This window comes from Dipteris shenzhenensis, unplaced genomic scaffold, assembly GCF_047967505.1.
Source record: "Dipteris shenzhenensis isolate YYH24624 ecotype China unplaced genomic scaffold, Dip_SZ_1.0 scaf0056, whole genome shotgun sequence".
NCBI lineage: Eukaryota > Viridiplantae > Streptophyta > Polypodiopsida > Gleicheniales > Dipteridaceae > Dipteris > Dipteris shenzhenensis.
Window position 1 is genome coordinate 42,011 of NW_028239363.1, and position 7,421 is coordinate 49,431.

The 7,421-nt window shown below is 49.1% G+C and overlaps 1 non-coding gene across 1 annotated transcript; it reads left to right on the forward strand.

Moving 5' to 3' along the window:
• The first annotated feature begins 2,407 nt into the window (after nt 1-2,407).
• On the forward strand, nt 2,408-2,491 carry TRNAS-GGA (transfer RNA serine (anticodon GGA)). The gene has a single exon. It is a non-coding gene; the product is annotated as a tRNA-Ser (tRNA).
• Nucleotides 2,492-7,421: the final 4,930 nt, after the last annotated feature.

Genomic DNA, 7,421 nt, shown 5'->3' on the forward strand with positions numbered 1-7,421 from the left:
TATGTGATGTGGCAACGTCTTAGTCAGCGAAGCGAGCAAGGTCACACACAGGAACATGCTTGCGCAGCGAACAAGTGGGCGCTGCCAGCGATCTTCTATAGAGAAGTTCGGAAAGGAGAAAATTGATAGAGCACAGGAGCCACAGCTTCTGGACGGAAGAGCCAAAACCCGGGCCAGTAGGTAGTAACCGGCAGAATCTTCATTTTCTTTCTCTTCGGCCGGTCGAGACGGCATCTGGCGGGTGCCTGTTGACCTTCGAAGATTCATGAGCGGCATCGCCTTTCCCGGGTTTTATACACCGAAGCCTTGCCAGGCACATTTTACTGTTCTTCCTTACCGAGCGCGGCGAGGTCTAGTAGGTCTTGAGAAATAGAGCGATCTCCTTCGATTTATTGATTCACATATAGTAGAGCATATAGTGGAAAACCCTGCTGCAGTCTTTACCCGCGCTTCGCGCCTGCCTTTCATCGTGAACGCATAGCGTTCAAGAATTAGTCGCCGGTTACCCAGAGCCCACGGAGTGGGTTAATTCGCCCGGCTCATTCTTCGCCAACCCTCATTTGGAATCGGTCGAGTGCCCGAGAATTCACTATTCTAGATGCTTCATAAATAAGAAGTTCCGTTCATTTTCTGGAAACGAGGGGAGCGTTCTGCTGGCTAGGTAACATAATGGCAATGTATTGGACTGCAAATCCTGGAATGACGGTTCGACTCCGTCCCTAGCCTATTTTTTTTTTTCAAAGGTTCGAAGAACGAGGCTTCGCCCGCAGGTCTTCGAGGTTTTTCATCCAAGTGCTAGACTCAGCTGCATTTTCAAAACCGACGCTCAGGCTTCGGGCCATGCACTTCAAAGGGTCAGAGCGAAGAAAGCGATGCGAGCTCGTTGAAAAGGAGGGAGCTTCTTTCCGACCGAAGTAAGGCACCGGTAACCCAACCTTTGGCACCCACCCCCGTATCGTGGTGTCCGTAACCGCGTCGACCTTGTAACGCTTGGCATCCGCCTTTTTTTTCTCCGACTCAAGGACTTCCCTGATACTTGGGATCCATGGTTAGGCGAAAACGCTGATGTGTCCTTCGATGCATGGGATCCCCAAAGTATTATCCAGGCCGTTGTGGCTCGATGCATGGTATCTCAGGTGAGAATACGGCCCATCTCATTTCTCATGATTTGGTGCCCGTTCCTCAAGTCCCCCTCGTCCTACAAGTCAAACATGGCCATTACATGTCGATGATATCTGGGGAAATTGGGCGGCGGGGCGGCGAGGTTATCATGATGTCACAAAGGATGTTAGTAGTGATCCTTAAGCAGTTTCTGGTCTTCGCCATTCTACGCTCTCGAAAGAGTTTTTAATAATATCAGGTCGGGCGTATTTCCGCTAGGAATATCGGGTCGAAATAGGTATTTCATTTCCACCAATTCCCGTTTGCACTTTCCACAAATGTATAGGTACAAAATAGATTGTCGGTTTTTACCGGATTCTATATGTGTTTCTGAGAAAGGAAAGGAAGCGACACTCGAAGAAAAGACTAACCCTTACTTGACTTTCCCACGGGCCTTCCGGGGTATTTCACTGAAGAATCGGTAAACTCGAACTCCACTTTCCCAAAAGTGCCCGACAACGTCGGGAGCTTGAAAGTCATTAGTATCAAAGGTTGTAAACGCCTTCCCTAAATCAAGCCGAGGTAACTACTGCATCATAGCCGTGGCGTAGGCTCCCGCTAAAATCAATCGTAGAGATCGCGATTTCTCCCACCTACCAAAGACGACTCACCTCTCCCGCCTAAGGAGGAAGCTTTCGCCAAAGAAAGTTGGAGAGAATTCTGCATACCCGGTAAGTAATTCGGACATCCACAAAAGAGAAAGAAAAATCTTGAAATTTCCCGTTTTCCTCAGGAACAACTCGCCCGCTAGCAACGAACAATGAGGTGATGAATGAAGGCCAGCTCGCGAAGCGAGCGCGGAAAAAGAAGCGGAGGAAACTTCGAGGCACGGAGAAAAACGGGGTCCTTGTTGATGAATAATTCAATCAATTCGAAAATTGGGAAATAAAGAATTCAATCAACTCGCAAAATGAAAGAAATCAATCAATCGCGGGAGACTCGCGAATTTAGGCCACCACGATCGAGAGGGAAACAATGGCAAGGCGTCGCCATGAAAGAGACTCGAACAGCAGCATGTCAAAGGTAATCAACTCTCTCGCCACACTTACTCTGTCCGCAATCTAGCCCAACGCTGTTTCATCTAGTTCGTACTAAACGAATGTCCAAACTTATCCAAATCTAGTTGTTCGTCTCATGGACAGCAATCCCGTTTCGGGCTAGCGTGTTTTTGCCTTTGGCGTTGAAGTGGTCAAATACGGCTTTCTTGATGAGACCACGCTGCCGGCCGGCATTCTCTGGCAAGTGAGGAGGAGTGTCCGAGTGGCCGAAGGAGCACGATTGGAAATCGTGTATGCGCGTAGCATCGTGGGTTCGAATCCCACCTCCTCCGTCGAGTCAAGAGCTGGCTGCTTATTGAAACAGCATGAGACAGTTCGGTTATGAGTTCCAAATCGAAATCAAATGTCCGGTTGCTTCGCATAGTAGCTTCGCATAAAAGAAAAGTCGGGCTACCTTACCCGTTAGGGTTACTTACTCCGATAGGACGTGTTTGTAAAGGGTTGATCGAGGGTGCGTCGCCATTGGACCTTCTTGTCTCCGTACCTTCCGTACCTCGCACCTGGGAGCGGCCTCAGCCTCGTGCTGAGTTCCGCTACGGTGTGATGTATAGAGCGTACGATCAGATTACGAAGCTCCAAGCGGAGAAGATCCTCCTTCTCACTGAGTGAAAGATCTAGGGTGTCTTCGAGAGAAGACTCCCGAACGAGTTCTTGGAAGCCGCCTCTTTGGCAAGAGACGGTAATTATGCTACCAACCATAAGAATGTAGTGCTGGGAAGAATTTCGTAAGGAATTGCGTAAGAATTGCGTATTTATTCTAGTGGATGCGGCTTTTCTTCGGCTGGCCGGCTAGCCGCACCCACCCAATAGTTGAAGTTGGCTCTCACTCCGGCGAGGAGGCATAAAGCCAGCCGGCATAAAGCCCCTCTCGTCTCTGTTCTCATTCTCGGGAATCCGGGAGCGTTGGCTCTCACTCCCCTTCATGGAACTCTCGTATCTGTTGAATCATGTTGGGGGAGCGTTGGCTCTCACTCCCTCTCGTCTCTGTTCTCATCTGAGGGGGGCCACCATTGACTCTCGCCTCCTCTCGAAAAAACTCTGTTCTCATCCGCCCCCGCCACCATTGACTTTCGCCCTCGCCCCCATTGACTCCCGCTCTGTTCTTCATCTGTCTAGGGCTAGCAGGCATGGCCGGTTCTTTCGGCTGTAGCCTGCTGCTCGACTCACTGGAGAATTCAGCTGCCATCTTTGCTAGCCGCACCCACCCAATAGTAAAGAGGAAGGAAAAGCCGGGAGGGGGGATTTCTGTTGCCCCCCCGCTCGAGGCTTCTCCGCCGAAGTCAAACCCGTAATTTTCCACTGATGAATCACCAATTACTCAATCCTGCGACGGTGTGTGCTGCTAAAGTGTCTAACGGCTCTTGACCCTAGCTCATTACATGTTTTCAATAGTTCGCCACCGTCTATAATGCGCGAAACTCTTATTGGCCTCCGCCGGTTTATGAAGATCATCCCTTCTTTCACGAACATTTCCCTTTCCTCAATAAGCATCCGGTATCTCAGCAGATAAACATTAATCCAAGCTCTAGCTATTTCCGCTCATAGTACGGCATTTGACAGCTGCTTCCATGATCCGACGAAAAGCTAAGGTTTCTTGACGTTCTTTGGCAATAATCTTGGGTACATCGTGAGTAGTCCCTGCGATTCTTACTTTTTTGACTTCGCGAGTAGGCTTGACATTCCCTATGGCGTTAGCCGGAAGTGTGATAACATGAGCATCGGGTTTAGTTCAAAAAGGACGAGGAAAAGTTTAGGAAACAATAACACGAGATTTCGTTCTCTTACCATCAATCATACAAAAGTTGACTAATTTCTTGATTAATTTTCTTTGTTTACCACCCACCTTCCAGATATAGCTTAATCTTTCCGAGCAATTGTATGTGCTTTCCCTACGGCCCCCCCTGGGTCTGGATGACAAAAGCCCTGCTAGATGGGCGCAGAAATAGTTGCAATGGGATCAAAGCGGATGGCTTTCTGTTCCGAAAGTTCCCACCGGTCGTTCTGAAAGTCTTCCCGGGGGGTTAAACCAGTCCAGGGATGATGAGCAAAAAAAGCAACCATTCCCTGATTTGACCTTTTTATTCGTATCGAATTTTTAGGTTTTTCTGTACCATATTTCAATCTGCCTCATTTTCGACCCGGTATTCCCTACGAATCTTTGACTCCTCAAATACGATGGTAATTCACACCTGACAAATCTTTCACTCTACCTCCTCTAACCATAACCGCAGGATGCTCCTACGAATTATGACCCTCGCCAGGAGTGTGAGCAATTATATTCCTTCGATTGCTTGAACGTACTTTGGCTATCTTGCATGAAGCTAGATTAGGTTTTTTTAGTGTTCTTGTCGAAACACGCGGGCGTACCCCAAACTTTTAAAGACATTAATTCGAAGCTCAAGTACGTGTTTTGCGACGTTTTGCCTCTCTACAATGACGAAGCAATTGATTTATGGTAGGCGTATCTCGCAATCTGGGTTTTTCCTTCTGCGTACGGCCCTAACAAGCTGCCAAGCGTTCATCATGCATCTGCCTTGTTGGAGCTTGACTTTCCAACTAAAATACAAACACTCGGATATACAAATATCCGGTGGATAGAAAATGAACATGAATGGAATACGTAAAGCGTCCATCGTTATACCAGACTCTTCCGAGTCTCTCTGCTTCCTGCTTGGAAATTAGTATATCGTTGAACTGCTTTGCGCGGTAAGGGATTTCCAAAGAGCGGTTTAATAAAACTCGCCCCGCCCATTTCAGATATCAAAATCTGTGTCCATTGAATCTCCGGAGCTGCTCTCGTCGGTGTCCGTATCCGGCGGGAATACTATTTCTTCAAGCCCGAAGAGCTGCTCGTACCCGCGTAGAGCTTGGTCGACATTCTCCACTATTGGCTCCAGCACCCGGAGCATTTGGCTTTGGCTCTCGGGCAAAGGTCCCCCGATAAATTCGGTCAAACCGGCGCGCGCCGCCCCGGAGGAAGATAATATCGCCTCCACCTGTTGCCGGGTCTCAGGATTATCCTGCCCCGTGGCGGATAGCTCAACGCTAGGAAGAGTATAATGCGCCAGGTTAGTGAAAGCCTGGTTTGACCTTAGATTCTCGAGCTCGCTTACCCCTGCCGTCTCCCCCCTGTACCGCAACTCTTCCACTATACTATCGACGCCTCGCCTATCCTCGGCGATATTTTCCTGCACGAGGCGAGCGATTTCCTGCGGCGTCGCCTCGGGTTCCTGCGGGTCGTCGCCCTCCGGGGCCTCCTGGCCTGGCCGGCTGCCATTGCCGGTGGGATCTTGCCCCCTATCGCAAGAAGCAGTGCGAGCGCCCACCGCGTCGGCAATAATAGTAGCAGTCACCGCTAGAAGCCAACACAATAGAGGCAGGGGATCCGCCGCCAGTATGGACCGGAGTGCGGCGATTGCCAGCCGCCCAGCTTGTGTTCTAGTGACGAGTGAAGCGGAGGAAGGGGCCTTCGGATCTTTTCCTCTGGAACCCCCCCCTCCAAAGCAGCAAAATATCATAACGACCAAGAGTCGCCGCCATCCTTTCCAAGGACTGGCCGAATCGAAATAGCGGAATTCTTAAGCCATCTCCATCGGTTCGGGAACCACACGCTTCTCCGAATCATCGTAACACACTTCCACATATCCACTTGACAAAAAGTCTTTTCATAATGAATGACCCTCAGAACCATAATCGGTTAATGTACAGCATGAATCGGGATAATTAGATAAATAAAAACCAAACGTATCCCACATTTCTCGCTCCCACCAGCCGGCTGATGGAGATGTACTGATTACCAAACTTGCAGAAGTAATTTCATCTACACCGATTTGAGCACGAATGCATAAGTTATATTGAATGCTTGGTGAATTATAAACTACTTTGGATCTACGTTCTTGAGAAGGATAATCAGCGGAACGAATATCGATCGAAATTTCGAGACGTGTATTAGTGTGATATCTTAGAAACCACAATAATTGGGGTGGGCAGTCCGGGGTGGTGTACGGTATGCTTTCTTTCCTTGATGTTCGAAATTGATGTATCCGTTGGGGAATCGATGGAATAATAGCAAATTGTTCCAGTGGACGGCGAGCCATGATGAATTGAAGGGTTTCCTAGAAAATTACAGGCGTTGGCAAAGCCAACACGAGGTCTGTTCTTGATATTCATGGCAGTTGGCGGGTTATCCCAACACGGGAATCGAACCCGTGTCTTCGACATTCAAAGACGATGAATATAGTTCGTCTTCCGTGAATTTAGACACGTACAATCCAACCGTTCCAACCTTTAGGTCTTGGAGGAAGTTGCTTCGCGCGTTGATGGTCTGGAAAGGTTTCACCGTTCTGTGTGGATCAATATGCCAGGCGCCTATCAGATGCCAGACTCGCCCGTTCCTGGTTTCAAGCCCCAGGTCAGGGGAAATGAATGTCCTCCTTTCATGTTTTGAAGCTTACAACCAGTCGAAAATAGTTCTTCCGGTGATGTACGTGACGACTAGCTACACTACCTTGGATTGGACGGAAGGGAGCTCCAGTTCCTCGCCTAAAGCAGGCTCAGGGATAGACAGAGCGTTTTCGAAATGCAGGGTTTCTGCTGGCAAGTCCTGCAAGCAAGAAGTTTTCTTGCTAGCCTAGCTGCTAACCAGAGCCCCAGCCACTTTCAAGAGTTTTCTCGCTAGCCGCATGGAAGTTGGCCAGAAGGAGATTTTCACCTGGCTAAGAAGCTTGCCGTTGCCACCTCGCAAGCAAAAAGTTTTCTTGCTAGCCCTTCATGCATGTTGGCCAAGCGGAGATTCCTATCCGGCTAAAAAGCTTGCCGTTGCCACCTTGCAAAACAAAAAGCAGTTTCCACAACGACTGCTGAAAAGAATTCCTACATGAAGTGGATGCGGCTTTTCTTCGGCTGGCCGGCAGGCCGCACCCACACGATAGTGAGATTGATCTGAAGAAGCTAGAGAAGGAAAAGCAGAGGGCTCCGCTCCCATACTTCCCGGCAACCCCTCCTTTCTTTCTAGTTGGAAATTTGGGTATAATAGTAGGCTAGCCAGCTATGCCGGTTTCTGGCTCTTGGCCCTTTGCTAGAACCCGCTAACGCTAGGCTCCGTTTCGAGAGCGCAATGAATTTTCCCACGCATCCGGCAAGGGATCCACCAAGAAGCCGCTGGGATATTTATGGCAGTTTCTTGAGAGGAAAAAGGCTTCG